At 54.3% G+C, this 18,216-nt stretch overlaps 1 long non-coding RNA gene across 1 annotated transcript in view; it reads right to left on the bottom strand.

The window, feature by feature from the left end:
* The window catches only part of LOC116407949, a 31,315-nt gene extending 23,610 nt beyond the window's left edge, over positions 1 to 7,705 (bottom strand). The window contains exon 1 of the long non-coding RNA XR_004220632.1: positions 7,229 to 7,705. This is a non-coding gene — a long non-coding RNA (uncharacterized LOC116407949). The remainder of the gene's footprint in view (positions 1 to 7,228) is intronic.
* Between the last annotated feature and the right edge of the window lie 10,511 nt (positions 7,706 to 18,216).

Below are 18,216 nucleotides of genomic sequence, written 5' to 3'. Positions count from 1 at the left end.
CACACTGATTATAGTGCATAGATGTCTCCCCCCGGCCAACCTACAGCTGCTACAGGACCATGGGTGCCTAGTGGCTATTTTGCTCTCCCTGCACCAAACTGCAGGGTAATGGAGCCATAGTTTATCTTCCCTTGCTGCAGCTTTATCTGTGCCCATCCCCATGCGTTAGCAGCCGATTGGTATTTGTTCATTCTGGTGAGGCGCCCTGAAGAACTGGTCAGTGTTTGGGCACCTTTGGGCACATCAGAAGGGAACACGGTAGGAGCCGGATAAACCTACTGCTAGAATATACCATTGGCTTCTACAGCCCATGTGCAGTTTGGGTTCTAGGCAGCATCTGCAATAGGAAACAGGGGAAAAGAATGAAAGAGTGAATGAAATGAATTCTGGGTAATAGCCTGACCAGTGCTGGGCACTAAGTGAATAAGGCACCTACACAAATGTCATGAACCTCACCTGTGTAATACCGACCCCATACTGACTGCACACCCTGCATGGCTTATTAGCAACTGATTTAGACACATGCTGCAGACTAAACTGATTTATGTGCAGCCATGCAGCTAAAGGAATAGCTAATAAGCCATGCAGGGTGTGCAGTCAGTATGGGGCAGGTATTACACAGGGGAGGTGCCAGCCCTATCTCTCCCCTACCCATACGGTGAGCTACAGAGCATACAGAACTCTAGTACCCAACCATCCCATGGGCTACAGTCCCGCTGGCACAGGCTGCAGTCAGTGAGAGAGCGGTTCTGGCCATGCAGCAGCCATTAGCATGTGTATCGCTGCGGCGCCCGGTGATGACATCACAGGAGAGCGACACGTCTCACCCAATGGGGCTTTCTCAAGCAAATGCATCCGCTAGCAGGCGCCCCCATTCTAACGTACATGCTCATATCCGGCACTGACAAATAAAGTTGCAATATTCAAACCAAGCAAACACCTACAGCAATATCTATTTGGCTAACAACATACGCATCTCAGCAATATTATAAACAATAACATTTATAGGAGAGCGCTCTAGTACTGAGAGATTCATATTATATACAGTGTTTCCATTCTCTGGTTGAATTAACACATCATAAACATAACAGGCTAGTAAGTGAAATAAGTTAGTTGTGCATGCTGGGATTAGTAGTTCACAGGGTGGAGACAAAGCCTGGAACGGTCATAGTGGAGATTCCCCATAATCAGAAACAAAAGAGCAGACACTATGGTATAACCATTTGGCTCCATGGTTAGTACTAATGCTACTAAGATTTGTATTTGTTCTTTTTGTTGCTTTATCTTTATATGTGCAAGAAATGGGGTAAATATTCCCTGATTCCATGGTCTGTTGAACTCAAGACCCAATACTACACGTTCACATGCCAAGATCAGAGCAGCATGGATGGGTTAGCCCCTGGAAGGAACCTAAGGGGGAGATTTACTAATCCACAAACGATCCGAAGGCGTCCGAATGTGTTTTTTCGGTAATTTTGCGACTTTTTCGTAGGTTCCGCGACTTTTCTGTTGCCGTCGTGACTTTTTCGTATATTTTCCGCGACTTTTTCGTCGTCGTCGCGAAAAAAAACGGATTGGTTTTTCCGCCGTTTACAATCGCTCAATATGAAAATATCGCGACGATGACGAAATAGTCGCGCAAAATACTATAAAGTCGTGACGGCCACGAAAAAGTCGTGACAAATACGAAAAACCGCGACGGCGACGAAGAAGTTGCAAAATTTTCGTGGATTAGTAAATCTGCCCCTAAGTGCAGACCATACAAACTGCTTGTCCTTCTCTGAAAAACCCTATATAAACAAATAGACAGTGTATCCCTGTGTGACTCCTCGTACACTTCCCAGGGCTGCAAATACAATAGGGACCAATAACTGCATAGAGGGTGACTCCGAGGCAGCAGAGAAAGCTACGAGGGTATTGGCGGCAAGCCCACCCAGACACAGAGAACATGCTAAACACTGAGCCACTATGCCCCCCCATACTCCAAGGGAAAACATAAAAGTATTGATGTGATTGTGTATGTATACTAGAAGATAGTGGTGCACGAGTGTAGGCCATGCTTCCCAGTGATCATAGCACATATATATATACCACCTGACACTTTTTAGCCCCTGAAATGTACGGGTTCATCAACAGAATTCAACAATAGGAAGGGGGGCAATGCTTAATGTTAAGTGATTTTTTTTTCTGCCAACACTAAACTGCTTAATTATTGTCTATGGAATTATCCATATTCCTCACTGGCGTAGGCAACAATTTGCCGCAGTATTTTATTTAGCAGATACAGGACAAAATATATCCCATCAGCCAGAGCACAATGTTGCACCACTCAGCCACCTGTCTCGCTGCAGGCTGCAGTGGCACCACCTCAATAACAGAAGCACCTGCTATGTCCAGATATAAAAACAACAGAAAGGCTCGGCAGCCATTGTAGTTGTTTGAGACCTCATGGTGTCTTAAGGTGACCACGCAAGGGCCGACTTAAGCTGCCGAGTCGGTCTAAAGGACCAATATCGGCAGCTGATCTGCCCGTGTCTGGGCACCGACGTTCAGCTCAGCTAGAGCCACAGACATCACACCTTTGTGCGAGTAACAGCATTAGGGATTCCTAGTGCCATCACTGTGTGTGTGAGAGGAATAGACAATCATGGCACTGGGGATCCCTCCTCTCCTGTGTATGACAGACTCTCTCTTGTATACAGACAGACTCTCTCTTGTGTGTGTGACCCTAAAGCTATTCTACTGGGTGTGTGACTATGGGTGCCCTCTTCTTTGTGTGTGACGCTGATGATGATGATGGGTTAGGTAGTCAAGTCCGTGCAATCAGACAGCAGTTGATATTTACAGAATGAAAAGAGAGTGAGACAGAAGTCGCCTCCTGTTGAGAAATATTATAAATATCTATGCCCATGAGGCAATAGGCACAAACAGTCAGATAAACTGGACAATCTGAGTGGGTGAAATTTAGGGGGTCACTTATGGGGAGTATATCTCCCATAACCCTGTATTCCCCCACTTCCTAAAAACCCATCCAACACCTTCTTGATGTTATCTAATGTATCAGCCAGTACCACTGATTCGGGGGGGGGGGTGTCCACACAACTTCCCAGCTCCCCCTGTAACTCCCCTTCCTTGTAACGATCTAATGTTTTAGCCAGTACCACTGATTCGGGGGGGGGATCCCACAACTTCCAAGCTCCCCTCTGTAACTCCCCTTCCTTGTACCTATCTAATGTATCAGCCAGTACCACTGATTCAGGGTGGGATCCCACAACTTCCCAGCTGCCCCTGTAACTCCCCTTCCTTGTACCTATCTAATGTATCAGCCAGTACGACTGGTTCAGGGAGGGAATTCCACAATTAACAGTTAAACAAACGGAGGGAGCTTGTAGAGCTGTTTACTCAGGTAGGGTAAAGCTTTCCCATTCACGGGCAGATAAGCTGACAAATCAGTCTAAAAGGATCGGCATCTGAAATCTGCCCGTGTATGGTTACCTTTAGTAAGAGAGCCAGGGAATGTAGTTTAAGTGGGGGAATGTAAAGCGATGGCGGGAGGGGAATGTATGATGACATTAGGTGGGTACATGACAAAGTGAGAAGGAGGAATGAGCAGAGTAGAGCGGCTAATGGAGAAACTATAATAACTGCAGGGAGGGAAGTTGCTGGAGTTGTACCTATCGATTTTTTTCTCTGCGTGAAAATGATATTCCCTTTATTGCGGGAAGGTCACCTCAAATTAATGTGTCAGGAATAGGCACCTAGCCATATGAAGAGATGCGAGCCAATCTGACTCTGTAGCAATTAGATTGTATACACGTTCGGCTCAGCTAGAGCCACAGACATCACACCTCTGTGTGTGTGACAGGAACAGCATTAGGGATTCCTAGTGCCATCACTGTGTGTGTGTGACAGTGTGTGTGTGACAGGAACAGCATTAGGGATTCCTAGTGCCATCACTGTGTGTGTGTGTGTGACAGTGTGTGTGTGTGACAGGAACAGCATTAGGGATTCCTAGTGCCATCACTGTGTGTGTGTGTGACAGTGTGTGTGTGACAGGAACAGCATTAGGGATTCCTAGTGCCATCACTGTGTGTGTGTGACAGTGTGTGTGTGACAGTGTGTGTGTGTGTGACAGGAACAGCATTAGGGATTCCTAGTGCCATCACTGTGTGTGTGTGACAGTGTGTGTGTGACAGGAACAGCATTAGGGATTCCTAGTGTCATCACTGTGTGTGTGTGACAGTGTGTGTGTGTGACAGGAACAGCATTAGGGATTCCTAGTGCCATCACTGTGTGTGTGTGACAGTGTGTGTGTGTGACAGGAACAGCATTAGGGATTCCTAGTGCCATCACTGTGTGTGTGTGACAGTGTGTGTGTGTGTGACAGGAACAGCATTAGGGATTCCTAGTGCCATCACTGTGTGTGTGTGACAGTGTGTGTGTGTGTGACAGGAACAGCATTAGGGATTCCTAGTGCCATCACTGTGTGTGTGTGACAGTGTGTGTGTGTGTGACAGGAACAGCATTAGGGATTCCTAGTGCCATCACTGTGTGTGTGTGTGACAGTATGTGTGTGTGACAGGAACAGCATTAGGGATTCCTAGTGCCATCACTGTGTGTGTGTGACAGTGTGTGTGTGACAGGAACAGCATTAGGGATTCCTAGTGCCATCACTGTGTGTGTGTGTGACAGTGTGTGTGTGTGTGACAGGAACAGCATTAGGGATTCCTAGTGCCATCACTGTGTGTGTGTGACAGTGTGTGTGTGTGTGACAGGAACAGCATTAGGGATTCCTAGTGCCATCACTGTGTGTGTGTGTGACAGTATGTGTGTGACAGGAACAGCATTAGGGATTCCTAGTGCCATCACTGTGTGTGTGTGTGACAGTGTGTGTGTGACAGGAACAGCATTAGGGATTCCTAGTGCCATCACTGTGTGTGTGTGTGACAGTATGTGTGTGTGACAGGAACAGCATTAGGGATTCCTAGTGCCATCACTGTGTGTGTGTGACAGTGTGTGTGTGACAGGAACAGCATTAGGGATTCCTAGTGCCATCACTGTGTGTGTGTGTGACAGTATGTGTGTGTGACAGGAACAGCATTAGGGATTCCTAGTGCCATCACTGTGTGTGTGTGACAGTGTGTGTGTGACAGGAACAGCATTAGGGATTCCTAGTGCCATCACTGTGTGTGTGTGTGTGTGACAGTATGTGTGTGTGACAGGAACAGCATTAGGGATTCCTAGTGCCATCACTGTGTGTGTGAGAGGAATAGACAATCATGGCACTGGGGATCCCTCCTCTCCTGTGTATGACAGTTATACAGACAGACTCTCTCTCTTGTGTGTGTGACCCTAAAGCCGCTCTACTGGGTGTGTGTGTGACTAAGGGTGCCCTTTTCTTTGTGTGTGATGATGATGGGTGTCAAAGTCCTATGTTTGTAACACTAAGAGACTGATGAATTCCCCTAGATCACATTAAAACTTAATATAAAAAACAGAAAAAGTAGGAAAATCAAGAGTTAAAATCACAAATCGCGTCCCCTGTACCCACTGACTAGTCATTGAGATTTGTGATTTTAGTCAATGGGTACGGGGGTTGCGATTTGTCATTTTAACTCTTGATTTTCCTACTTTTTCTATTTTTTAAATTAGGTTTTAATGTGATTTAATAAAGGTTGATTGTATTTTTTGGTGTGCCATTATATTGTGTCCTTTAAACATATCTGTATCTCCATTTAATTACACATTGTGCCCCCACAATCACTCTAGTGCGAGGTTGTCCTTATATTTCTACAGGTACAGGGAACAGACTGAGGGAAGAAGCTTCAGCAGGTTAGCTGCAAAACATTTATTATGGGTAGTGGTAACACAACATGTTTCGGGTCAATACCCTTTATCAAGGTACACAAGGTACACCATTACCCATAATAAATGTTTTGCAGCTAACCTGCTGAAGCTTTTTTCCTATTTTTTGGATTTCTACAATTGTATTTGGTTGCAGCACAGAGCAACAACTAGGAGCTAAAGCTTTTTTCACAAGTATTTTATACAAGGTTCACCAACAATTTTTTTTATTTTTGAGGGAAGAAGTTGTCACTGAGGGAGGTGTGTGACACTTAGGGGCATATTAAGGTCCCCATACACGGGCAGATCCGGATATTCTCCCGATATACCCACCTACGGGTGGGCGATATCGGGAGAATCCAGAATAATTCGATCGAATTATAACGATGGGCATAGCAAAAGTCGGTCCGGGGACCACATCAACGAGCTGATGTGGTCCCCGATCCGACTAGTTTTTTTAACCTGCCTTCAGGCCAGATATCGGTTGGGCAGGCCCGTCGGTAGTGCCCATACACGCAGGCCCGGATTTGTGGAGAGGCCACAAAGGCCCGGGCCTAGGGCGGCAGAAACCTGGGGGTGGCATGCCGCCCGCCGCACCAAAATCTAAAAAGTTTTCTACCCATACGGAGCAATGGGGGGACTTCTCCCCACTGCTCTGTATCCAAGCTTAGCCCACTGCGCATGCGCGCGCAAGGCGCTCCGCCCCCCCCCCCGTTCGCGCATGGGAACCCCTCTCCCCCTGTATCGCGCATGCGCACTCGGGGGGGGGCGTGCGACCGGGGGCGGCCAATTTGGAAATCCGGCCCTGCATACACGGGCCGATTAGTTGCCGAATCGGTCTGAGGGACCCATATTGGCAGCTACTATTGGGGACCTTAAGGGGCATATTATATATAATCAAAAGGTACTGCTCTCTATTTACTGTTGTGGGGTTTTTAGGAACTTATCTATATTATGGGGTAAAGTGAGTTCCCCATTTCATAAATATGTCCCAAAAGGTCCAACAGAAATGAATACAGAGCAATGTTTCTTTTTTATTCTGGCAGCTGTTTCACCTTTTGATAAAAATGCCCCTCTGACACTGAGGGAGAGGGAACCCCCCTGCTGTGCGTGTAGTGGAACAGTCTCACACTGGCATGTCGGTTGATGCATTATTGGAAGATACCATCTTCGCCCCGTTCTGAGGTAATAATAATGGGATTCTTTGCCGTGAATACGTTGCTCACCTCCTCCCTCCCCAATGCGCTTTGCCTCAGGCCTATGAGATATAGTCACCGCCCCCGCTTTAATATCCCGTCAGTCACTAAATCTTTAATAGTCGCTGGTCGATCGGCATTGACCCTGAGGGTGAATCATAAAAAGAAAAGAAGCGCCAATTTCTCACCGGCAGCTTTGCTCGCCTCTGAACTGTCACTGTCCGCGCCTGAAGTTCATTAAGTGGGCAGGGAGGGAGGAGTACGGCAGTGCGGCCCGTATCACCGGCCTGGCCCATATTTCATATCCCAACGCAGTACTGCAGGGACGTGACGGCAGCGAGTGATGAAGTGAGGGCTGCAAATCGAGCAGCTGTCTCTTCTCTGCTGCAATGAAGCAAAAATATGGCTAAATAAAAGGTCCTGTCACACTCGCCCTCTCACTCACTCACCGTCACATCACTGAAGTGTTGTCAGTCTCTGGGCTAGTCAGAAACAGCAACCAATCAGCACTCGGCTATAAAATGGCATCTATAATTCACACTAATTACAGCAACGTTTTTATTGGCTCCTGAGGTGTAACAATTCCACCCTGAAGACTAGTGTTTTCATTCATTATGTACCAAGGGGGTGTGTAACACTATTAAAGCCTCTCTCCTGTATGTCTACTTATAGGGTAGGAATGCAGAGGTCATTGGGCGGAGGGGCGCTCAAGTCATTAGGTACCCCCCATAATCCTCCTTGCTTACTTCCTATCCTGGGCCAGCTCCGTTACTTAAAAAAAAACAAAAAAAATAAAAACAGCCTGCCTCTCATGACACTGTCAAACTGTGGGCACCCCTGTCCTGTGTGTGTGTGGCACCGACAGACCGAGGCGCCCCTCTCCTGTGTGTGTGTGGCACCGACTGACCCGGGCGCCCCTCTCCTGTGTGTGTGTGTGTGGCACCGACAGACCCGGGCGCCTCTCTCCTGTGTGTGTGTGTGGCACCGACTGACCCGGGCGCCTCTCTCCTGTGTGTGTGTGGCACCGACAGACCCGGGCGCCTCTCTCCTGTGTGTGTGTGGCACCGACTGACCCGGGCGCCTCTCTCCTGTGTGTGTGGCACCGACTGACCCGGGCGCCCCTCTCCTGTGTGTGTGTGGCACCGACAGACCCGGGCGCCCCTCTCCTGTGTGTGTGTGTGTGTGGCACCGACTGACCCGGGCGCCCCTCTCCTGTGTGTGTGTGTGTGGCACCGACAGACCCGGGCGCCCCTCCCTGTGTGTGTGTGTGTGGCACCGACTGACCCGGGCGCCCCTCTCCTGTGTGTGTGTGTGTGGCACCGACAGACCGAGGCGCCCCTCCCTGTGTGTGTGGCACCGACAGACCGAGGCGCCCCTCTCCTGTGTGTGTGTGTGTGTGTGTGTGGCACCGACAGACCGAGGCGCCCCTCCCTGTGTGTGTGGCACCGACAGACTGAGGCGCCCCTCTCCTGTGTGTGTGTGTGTGTGGCACCGACAGACCGAGGCGCCCCTCCCTGTGTGTGTGGCACCGACAGACTGAGGCGCCCCTCTCCTGTGTGTGTGTGTGTGGCACCGACAGACCGAGGCGCCCCTCCCTGTGTGTGTGTGTGGCACCGACAGACCGAGGCGCCCCTCTCCTGTGTGTGTGTGTGTGTGGCACCGACAGACCGAGGCGCCCCTCTCCTGTGTGTGTGTGTGGCACCGACAGACCCGGGCGCCCCTCTCCTGTGTGTGTGGCACCGACAGACCGAGGCGCCCCTCTCCTGTGTGTTTGGCACCGACAGACCGAGGCGCCCCTCTCCTGTGTGTGTGTGTGGCACCGACAGACCCGGGCGCCCCTCTCCTGTGTGTGTGGCACCGACAGACCGAGGCGCCCCTCTCCTGTGTGTGTGTGTGTGGCACCGACAGACCCGGGCGCCCCTCTCCTGTGTGTGTGTGTGTGTGTGGCACCGACTGACCCGGGCGCCCCTCCCTGTGTGTGTGTGGCACCGACTGACCCGGGCGCCCCTCTCCTGTGTGTGTGTGTGTGGCACCGACAGACCGAGGCGCCCCTCCCTGTGTGTGTGGCACCGACAGACCGAGGCGCCCCTCTCCTGTGTGTGTGTGTGTGTGTGTGTGGCACCGACAGACCGAGGCGCCCCTCCCTGTGTGTGTGGCACCGACAGACTGAGGCGCCCCTCTCCTGTGTGTGTGTGTGTGTGGCACCGACAGACCGAGGCGCCCCTCCCTGTGTGTGTGTGTGTGTGTGTGTGTGGCACCGACAGACCGAGGCGCCCCTCTCCTGTGTGTGTGTGTGTGTGGCACCGACAGACCGAGGCGCCCCTCTCCTGTGTGTGTGTGTGGCACCGACAGACCCGGGCGCCCCTCTCCTGTGTGTGTGGCACCGACAGACCGAGGCGCCCCTCTCCTGTGTGTTTGGCACCGACAGACCGAGGCGCCCCTCTCCTGTGTGTGTGGCACCGACAGACCCGGGCGCCCCTCTCCTGTGTGTGTGGCACCGACAGACCGAGGCGCCCCTCTCCTGTGTGTTTGGCACCGACAGACCGAGGCGCCCCTCTCCTGTGTGTGTGTGTGTGTGGCACCGACTGACCCGGGCGCCCCTCTCCTGTGTGTGTGGCACCGACAGACCGAGGCGCCCCTCTCCTGTGTGTTTGGCACCGACAGACCGAGGCGCCCCTCTCCTGTGTGTGTGTGTGGCACCGACAGACCGAGGCGCCCCTCCCTGTGTGTGTGGCACCGACAGACTGAGGCGCCCCTCTCCTGTGTGTGTGTGTGTGTGGCACCGACAGACCGAGGCGCCCCTCCCTGTGTGTGTGTGTGTGTGTGTGGCACCGACAGACCGAGGCGCCCCTCTCCTGTGTGTGTGTGTGTGGCACCGACAGACCGAGGCGCCCCTCTCCTGTGTGTGTGTGTGGCACCGACAGACCCGGGCGCCCCTCTCCTGTGTGTGTGGCACCGACAGACCGAGGCGCCCCTCTCCTGTGTGTTTGGCACCGACAGACCGAGGCGCCCCTCTCCTGTGTGTGTGTGTGGCACCGACAGACCCGGGCGCCCCTCTCCTGTGTGTGTGGCACCGACAGACCGAGGCGCCCCTCTCCTGTGTGTTTGGCACCGACAGACCGAGGCGCCCCTCTCCTGTGTGTGTGTGTGTGTGGCACCGACTGACCCGGGCGCCCCTCTCCTGTGTGTGTGTGTGTGTGGCACCGACAGACCGAGGCGCCCCTCCCTGTGTGTGTGGCACCAACAGACCGAGGCGCCCCTCTCCTGTGTGTGTGTGTGTGGCACCGACAGACCGAGGCGCCCCTCTCCTGTGTGTGTGTGTGTGTGGCACCGACAGACCGAGGCGCCCCTCTCCTGTGTGTGTGTGTGGCACCGACAGACCCGGGCACCCCTCTCCTGTGTGTGTGGCACCGACAGACCGAGGCGCCCCTCTCCTGTGTGTGTGGCACCGACAGACCGAGGCGCCCCTCTCCTGTGTGTGTGGCACCGACAGACCGAGGCGCCCCTCTCCTGTGTGTGTGGCACCGACAGACCGAGGCGCCCCTCTCCTGTGTGTGTGGCACCGACAGACCGAGGCGCCCCTTTCCTGTGTGTGTGGCACCGACAGACCGAGGCGCCCCTTTCCTGTGTGTGTATGTGTGGCACCGACAGACCGAGGCGCCCCTCTCCTGTGTGTGTGTGGCACCGACAGACCCGGGCGCCCCTCTCCTGTGTTTGGCACCGACAGACCGAGGCGCCCCTCTCCTGTGTGTGTGGCACCGACAGACCGAGGCGCCCCTCTCCTGTGTGTGTGGCACCGACAGACCGAGGCGCCCCTCTCCTGTGTGTGTGGCACCGACAGACCCGGGCTCCCCTCTCCTGTGTGTGTGTGTGGCACCGACAGACCCGGGCGCCCCTCTCCTGTGTTTGGCACCGACAGACCGAGGCGCCCCTCTCCTGTGTGTGTGGCACCGACAGACCGAGGCGCCCCTCTCCTGTGTTTGGCACCGACAGACCGAGGCGCCCCTCTCCTGTGTGTGTGGCACCGACAGACCGAGGCGCCCCTCTCCTGTGTGTGTGGCACCGACAGACCGAGGCGCCCCTCTCCTGTGTGTGTGGCACCGACAGACCGAGGCGCCCCTCTCCTGTGTGTTTGGCACCGACAGACCGAGGCGCCCCTCTCCTGTGTGTGTGGCACCGACAGACCCGGGCTCCCCTCTCCTGTGTGTGTGTGTGTGTGTGGCACCGACAGACCCGGGCGCCCCTCTCCTGTGTTTGGCACCGACAGACCGAGGCGCCCCTCTCCTGTGTGTGTGGCACCGACAGACCGAGGCGCCCCTCTCCTGTGTTTGGCACCGACAGACCGAGGCGCCCCTCTCCTGTGTGTGTGGCACCGACAGACCGAGGCGCCCCTCTCCTGTGTTTGGCACCGACAGACCGAGGCGCCCCTCTCCTGTGTGTGTGGCACCGACAGACCGAGGCGCCCCTCTCCTGTGTGTGTGGCACCGACAGACCGAGGCGCCCCTCTCCTGTGTGTGTGGCACCGACAGACCGAGGCGCCCCTCTCCTGTGTGTGTGGCACCGACAGACCGAGGCGCCCCTCTCCTGTGTGTGTGTGTGTGTGTGGCACCGACAGACCCGGGCGCCCCTCTCCTGTGTGTGTGTGTGTGTGTGGCACCGACAGACCCGGGCGCCCCTCTCCTGTGTGTGTGTGTGTGTGTGGCACCGACAGACCCGGGCGCCCCTCTCCTGTGTTTGGCACCGACAGACCGAGGCGCCCCTCTCCTGTGTGTGTGGCACCGACAGACCGAGGCGCCCCTCTCCTGTGTGTGTGGCACCGACAGACCGAGGCGCCCCTCTCCTGTGTGTGTGTGTGTGTGTGTGTGTGTGGCACCGACAGACCCGGGCGCCCCTCTCCTGTGTGTGTGTGTGTGTGTGGCACCGACAGACCCGGGCGCCCCTCTCCTGTGTTTGGCACCGACAGACCGAGGCGCCCCTCTCCTGTGTGTGTGGCACCGACAGACCGAGGCGCCCCTCTCCTGTGTTTGGCACCGACAGACCGAGGCGCCCCTCTCCTGTGTGTGTGGCACCGACAGACCCGGGCGCCCCTCTCCTGTGTGTGTGGCACCGACAGACCCGGGCGCCCCTCTCCTGTGTGTGTGGCACCGACAGACCCGGGCGCCCCTCTCCTGTGTGTGTGGCACCGACAGACCCGGGCGCCCCTCTCCTGTGTGTGTGGCACCGACAGACCCGGGCGCCCCTCTCCTGTGTGTGTGGCACCGACAGACCCGGGCGCCCCTCTCCTGTGTGTGTGGCACCGACAGACCCGGGCGCCCCTCTCCTGTGTGTGTGGCACCGACAGACCCGGGCGCCCCTCTCCTGTGTGTGTGGCACCGACAGACCCGGGCTCCCCTCTCCTGTGTGTGTGTGTGTGTGTGGCACCGACAGACCCGGGCGCCCCTCTCCTGTGTTTGGCACCGACAGACCGAGGCGCCCCTCTCCTGTGTGTGTGGCACCGACAGACCGAGGCGCCCCTCTCCTGTGTGTGTGGCACCGACAGACCGAGGCGCCCCTCTCCTGTGTGTGTGGCACCGACAGACCGAGGCGCCCCTCTCCTGTGTGTGTGGCACCGACAGACCGAGGCGCCCCTCTCCTGTGTGTGTGGCACCGACAGACCGAGGCGCCCCTCTCCTGTGTGTGTGGCACCGACAGACCGAGGCGCCCCTCTCCTGTGTGTGTGTGTGTGTGTGTGTGTGTGGCACCGACAGACCCGGGCGCCCCTCTCCTGTGTGTGTGTGTGTGTGTGGCACCGACAGACCCGGGCGCCCCTCTCCTGTGTTTGGCACCGACAGACCGAGGCGCCCCTCTCCTGTGTGTGTGGCACCGACAGACCGAGGCGCCCCTCTCCTGTGTGTGTGGCACCGACAGACCGAGGCGCCCCTCTCCTGTGTGTGTGTGTGTGTGTGGCACCGACAGACCCGGGCGCCCCTCTCCTGTGTTTGGCACCGACAGACCGAGGCGCCCCTCTCCTGTGTGTGTGGCACCGACAGACCGAGGCGCCCCTCTCCTGTGTTTGGCACCGACAGACCGGGGCGCCCCTCTCCTGTGTGTGTGGCACCGACAGACCCGGGCGCCCCTCTCCTGTGTGTGTGGCACCGACAGACCCGGGCGCCCCTCTCCTGTGTGTGTGGCACCGACAGACCCGGGCGCCCCTCTCCTGTGTGTGTGGCACCGACAGACCCGGGCGCCCCTCTCCTGTGTGTGTGGCACCGACAGACCCGGGCGCCCCTCTCCTGTGTGTGTGGCACCGACAGACCCGGGCGCCCCTCTCCTGTGTGTGTGGCACCGACAGACCCGGGCGCCCCTCTCCTGTGTGTGTGGCACCGACAGACCCGGGCGCCCCTCTCCTGTGTGTGTGGCACCGACAGACCCGGGCGCCCCTCTCCTGTGTGTGTGGCACCGACAGACCCGGGCGCCCCTCTCCTGTGTGTGTGGCACCGACAGACCCGGGCGCCCCTCTCCTGTGTGTGTGGCACCGACAGACCCGGGCGCCCCTCTCCTGTGTGTGTGGCACCGACAGACCCGGGCGCCCCTCTCCTGTGTGTGTGGCACCGACAGACCCGGGCGCCCCTCTCCTGTGTGTGTGGCACCGACAGACCCGGGCGCCCCTCTCCTGTGTGTGTGGCACCGACAGACCCGGGCTCCCCTCTCCTGTGTGTGTGTGTGTGTGTGTGGCACCGACAGACCCGGGCGCCCCTCTCCTGTGTTTGGCACCGACAGACCGAGGCGCCCCTCTCCTGTGTGTGTGGCACCGACAGACCGAGGCGCCCCTCTCCTGTGTGTGTGGCACCGACAGACCGAGGCGCCCCTCTCCTGTGTGTGTGGCACCGACAGACCGAGGCGCCCCTCTCCTGTGTGTGTGGCACCGACAGACCGAGGCGCCCCTCTCCTGTGTGTGTGGCACCGACAGACCGAGGCGCCCCTCTCCTGTGTGGGTGTGGGCACCGACAGACCGAGGCGCCCCTCTCCTGTGTGTGTGGCACCGACAGACCGAGGCGCCCCTCTCCTGTGTGTGTGGCACCGACAGACCGAGGCGCCCCTCTCCTGTGTGTGTGGCACCGACAGACCGAGGCGCCCCTCTCCTGTGTGTTTGGCACCGACAGACCGAGGCGCCCCTCTCCTGTGTGTTTGGCACCGACAGACCCGGGCGCCCCTCTCCTGTGTGTGTGTGGCACCGACAGACCCGGGCGCCCCTCTCCTGTGTGTGTTTGGCACCGACAGACCCGGGCGCCCCTCTCCTGTGTGTGGCACCGACAGACCCGGGCGCCCCTCTCCTGTGTGTGTGACTGACAGATTGAAGGAGCCCCGCCCCTAGGTTTATAACCCTAGAACACACCCTAATATTATCAGACCCCTGTGTAAGTATTTCCAGACGTGGCCCCCTACTGATGGCTGTGACAGAATGAAGTGCCACTGTCTGATTTCCATGCTTCAGCAGGCGAGCGGCAGCCTCACAAACGAGGAGGAAGGTGAAGTAGGACAGGTGGTGACAGAGATGGAACGAGGGATGGAAATAGTTGTGAGAGAGTGTGTGACAGAGATGGAATGAGGGACGTGCAGAGCAGCAGGGACTTGTCTGTGATTCCCTGTCGGGGGGACACATATGAAGAGAAATGGGGCCTGGGTAATGTGGCTGCCACAGGATGTTATCAGCTTCACGCTGAGCATGTGCGGGCAGAGATGGTACCGGAGCTGGGCCACCCACACTAACCCTGGGAGTGCCACGTGCCCGGCTCCATTAGCAAGACCCTAGGAGTACGGCAGCACGTCTTTACAAAATCACACTCACTTATATCAGCAGTTGCCCTGGCATCGCATTTTGGCACAGGCCCCAGATCTGTTCTGACAGCGAGTGCCAGGCCAGTACCAGGTGAGGCGACTCAGGCCAAGCATAATCCCTTCTCTGTCCAGCTGGCCCGTACCATCTGTGCTAGGATTGTCATCATTGCTAGGAGCTGGGGCCGAGTAATACACAGCACTGAGTGCACAGCCGACAGTATTAGACATGTTGCAGCAATGGCATTGGGTGGGCACAGCTATTGGAAACATACTCTAGTACTGGCGGAAGTGGTACCTGGATTCCTAGTAACATCACGTATGTGTGCGGTATTCCACAGTGACCAACAGCGGGGCGGCCTCGTAGCCAAAACATCCTGCAAAGAGGAACAATGACTGCTTCATGGTAAATTATGAAAACAATATGGCACCTCCTACCCATATGTATAAATACAAATATACAGAGAAGGAATGTTCTGGGCACACAATAAGCTGTACCCCCATACTATACTGTCTAAGGGAAACACTATGGCACCTCCTACCCATATGTATAAATACAAATATACAGAGAAGGAATGTTCTGGGCACACAATAAGCTGTACCCCCATACTGTACTGTCTAAGGGAAACACTATGGCACCTCCTACCCATATGTATAAATACAAATATACAGAGAAGGAATGTTCTGGGCACACAATAAGCTGTACCCCCATACTGTACTGTCTAAGGGAAACACTATGGCACCTCCTACCCATATGTATAAATACAAATATACAGAGAAGGAATGTTCTGGGCACACAATAAGCTGTACCCCCATACTGTACTGTCTAAGGGAAACACTATGGCACCTCCTACCCATATGTATAAATACAAATATACAGAGAAGGAATGTTCTGGGCACACAATAAGCTGTACCCCCATACTGTACTGTCTAAGGGAAACACTATGGCACCCCCTACCCATATGTATAAATACAAATATACAGAGAAGGAATGTTCTGGGCACACAATAAGCTGTACCCCCATACTGTACTGTCTAAGGGAAACACCATGGCACCTCCTACCCATATGTATAAATACAAATATACAGAGAAGGAATGTTCTGGGCACACAGTAAACTGTACCCCCATACTGTACTGTCTCACAATAAACATTTGGACTCATTCTTTGCCACTAAAATCAATAAAAGTTATACTTACCCTTTAGAACATAAATATCCAAATCCTGCCTTTATACATATAAACAATACAGTCAACGTGATAAAACTTTGCACTTTGTGTCACACACACACACACAAACCTGACCGACCCCCAGAGCAACACAAAGCGTTACACGACCCTGAAACCCCCAGGCGCCACATTTATCCGTGTGTTCAGCGGCGTATAAATACCTGTAGCCTGCTGTTAGAGATAAATCCCCGAACCCAAATCGACCGACTCGCTCACAAAGAGATTTGCATTTGTAAGAACTCTCAGTGTCTTCAGGCAGAAAAAATATGCGGCGGCTTAATGCCTCCCCGACTTAGCTAGGGTGCCCCATCGGAACGGGGGCACGGGAGGATATATAGATATATATACATGTTACTAAACTGGAATTAACAAGTTGGACCGATTTACTAAGAGAAACTTTCTAGGTCCAATATTCTTGGTGCTTTTGGGGTTCCCAAGCCAGGTAACTTGGGTTTTGTGCCTGAGACCACTATAATGCATTGATGGGCAGCCTGGAAAGGGACCCTAGCCATCTCTGGTATGTGGGCCGGATGTGGCCCTCTATAAAGGTGGCCAAACATGGTCTGATTGTAGCTGCCAATATGGGCCCCTTGGACAGATTCGGCAGCTTATTGGCCCGTGTAGGGGCAGGAACGAGGGGCCTGTCTGAAATTGGCCAGATATTGATCAGGCAGGTTAAAAGATTTAGTCGGATCAGGGACCGCATTGGCTCGTTTGATGTGGTCCCCGAACCGACTGCCCCATTGCCGCCATTATAATTCAATATTCTGGCCCCAGGGCCAAACAATCGAATTTGCCTACATGTTCCCTGATGTTGCCCACCCGTAGGTGGGATATCGGGTGAAGATCCGCTCGCTTGGCGACCTCGCGAGTGAATCTTCACGTGTATGGGAACCTTAAGGCCTATATGACCCCTAGAATGACTTCAGATATGTATAGACCTCTTTCTCTGAGAAAATCTCAGACAGCACTATTGTGACTCAATGGCACCTAAACTGTGGGCTGAGTGCCCCGTGGGGCTTAAACCATTGGCAAACTGAATGCCATTTATGTTAAGGGGTACTAGAGCTATATCCATGGAATATGTGCAAAGTGGTTGGGTGGGCCACAGGTACCCTGCCTGGGTAAAGTGCATCCTCTACCTGGGCAAACTCCCATTATCTCTTTGATCCGTTTCCCAGAGATATATCATATATATATATCACTTAGTCCAGGTTATCCAGTGCCAGGTTGGCTTTTCAGTTAACCCCTTGTGGGCCAAGTAGCAGGCCTGGGATGAAGCAGAGAGGCAGATCCTGGTCTGCTTGAAAGGCAGCAGTTCAAGGGCACAGCTCTGCCCAACCAGACCCACACAGGACTCTAGTGAGGGATAAGATTTGGGAAAATACCTTTTTACTCCCCTAGATACAACTGAAACTAAGCTGGAGGGTCAGTTGGGGCAGGAGGTATTAAAGGGATGGTTTATCTTTAGGTCATAGAATGGCCAAATCTAAGCACCTTTTCAGTTGATCTTCCTTATTTATTTTTATAGTTTTTTTTATTTGCCTTCTTGCTGAACAAAAAGCAAAATAACTGAAAAACTACACATAATAAACAAAATTAGGGATGTACCCAATCCACTATTTTGGGATTTGGCCGAACCCTGAATCCTTCGTGAAAGAATCGGGCAAATTCCCGAACAGAATCCGAATTTGATAAGCAAGGATCAAAAAATGTTCGACTCCCGTGTTTATGTGACAAAAAGTCACGTGGTTTGGAGGATTCGGATTCGGTTCGACCAGTAGCGTGGATTCGGCTGAATCCTACTGAAAAAGGCAGAATTTTGGCCAAATCCTGGATTCGGTGCATCCCTACAAAAAATGAAGACCAGCTGCAAATATCACGCTCTACATCATACTAAAAGTTAATTCAAAGGTGAACAACCCCTTTAATCTAAAGAAACCCATCCCAAAAAGGCCATGTAGCCACGTACTCTGTCATCGCCTTGAAGAGCAGCACAACCTTTTGTATCTGGGCAGCCGGCGTAGCTACTGCATGTAAAGTAATCATCAGCGCTGGGAATAATATAGTCATAAATCACCTCTACAGTCGGGCGGGGGGGCGTAAAGGAATCTAATCAGGGCCAAGGCATCAG

The sequence above is a fragment of the Xenopus tropicalis genome, chromosome 10 (assembly GCF_000004195.4).
Source record: "Xenopus tropicalis strain Nigerian chromosome 10, UCB_Xtro_10.0, whole genome shotgun sequence".
Classification (NCBI taxonomy): Eukaryota; Metazoa; Chordata; class Amphibia; order Anura; family Pipidae; genus Xenopus; species Xenopus tropicalis.
Note: the sequence above shows the minus strand (reverse complement) of the source record. Positions and strands in the feature narration are given on the sequence as shown.